Source organism: Arachis hypogaea, chromosome 10 (assembly GCF_003086295.3).
Source record: "Arachis hypogaea cultivar Tifrunner chromosome 10, arahy.Tifrunner.gnm2.J5K5, whole genome shotgun sequence".
Classification (NCBI taxonomy): domain Eukaryota; kingdom Viridiplantae; phylum Streptophyta; class Magnoliopsida; order Fabales; family Fabaceae; genus Arachis; species Arachis hypogaea.
In genome coordinates this window covers 50,734,960-50,736,336 of record NC_092045.1, presented here as the reverse complement: position 1 = coordinate 50,736,336, position 1,377 = coordinate 50,734,960, and the positions used below count along the sequence as shown (strand labels likewise).

The following is a 1,377-nucleotide window of genomic DNA, read 5'->3' as shown; positions in this document are numbered from 1 at the left end:
ATCCTCATCAGTTTTTAGCTGAATTCTTGCAAATCAATGACACTGTCAAGACTAATGGGGTTGACCCTGAGGTCTACAGACTTATGCTATTCCCTTTTGCTGTAAGAGACAGAGCTAGAACATGGTTGGATTCACAACCTAAAGAAAGCCTGGACTCTTGGGAAAAGCTAGTCAATGCCTTCTTGGCAAAGTTCTTTCCACCTCAAAAATTGAGTAAGCTTAGAGTGGAAGTCCAAACCTTCAGACAGAAGGAAGGAGAATCCCTCTATGAAGCTTGGGAAAGATACAAACAATTGATCAGAAAGTGTCCCACTGATATGCTTTCTGAATGGAGCATCATAGGTATTTTCTATGATGGTCTCTCTGAACTGTCCAAGATGTCTTTGGATAGCTCTTCTGGAGGATCTCTTCATCTGAAGAAGACGCCTACTGAGGCTCAAGAACTGATTGAAATGGTTGCAAATAACCAATTCATGTACACTTCTGAAAGAAATCCTGTGAACAATGGGACTAGTCAGAAGAAAGGAGTTCTTGAGATTGACACTCTGAATGCCATATTGGCTCAGAACAAAATATTGACTCAACAAGTCAATATGATTTCTCAAAGTCTGTCTGGAATGCAAAATGCACCAAACAGTACTAAGGAGGCTTCAACTGAGGAAGAAGCCTATGATCCTGAGAACCCTTCAATGGAAGAGGTGAATTACATGGGAGAATCCTATGGAAACACCTATAATCCATCATGGAGGAATCATCCAAATCTTTCATGGAAGGATCAACAGAGACCTCAACAAGGTTTCAATAACAACAATGGTGGAAGAAACAGGTTTAGCAATAGCAAGCCTTTTCCATCATCTTCTCAGCAACAGACAGAGAATTCTAAGCAGAATACCTCTGACTTAGCAACCATGGTCTCTGATCTAATCAAAACCATTCAAAGTTTCATGACTGAAACAAGGTCCTCCATTAGAAATTTGGAAGGACAAGTGGGTCAGCTGAGCAAGAAAATTACTGAACTCCCTCCTAGTACTCTTCCAAGCAATACAGAAGAAAATCCAAAAGGAGAGTGCAAGGTCATCAACATGGCCGAATTTTGGGAGGAAGAAGAGGCAGTGAACGCCACTGAGGAAGGCCTCACTGGGCGTCCACTGGCCTCCAATGAGTTCCCCAATGAGGAACCATAGGAATCTGAGGCTCAAACTGAGACCATAGAGATTCCATTGGACTTACTTCTGCCATTCATGAGCTCTGATGAGTATTCTTCCTCTGAAGAGGATGAGTATGTCACTGAAGAGCAAGTTGCTAAATACCTTGGAGCAATCATGAAGCTAAATGACAAGTTATTTGGAAATGAGACTTGGGAGGATGAAGCTCCTT

General features: G+C 41.9%; 1 non-coding gene across 1 annotated transcript; it reads right to left on the bottom strand.

Moving 5' to 3' along the window:
- Window positions 1–215: 215 nt before the first annotated feature.
- LOC112718967 (small nucleolar RNA R71) lies at window positions 216–323 on the bottom strand. The gene has a single exon (XR_003161292.1). It is a non-coding gene; the product is annotated as a small nucleolar RNA R71 (small nucleolar RNA).
- Between the last annotated feature and the right edge of the window lie 1,054 nt (window positions 324–1,377).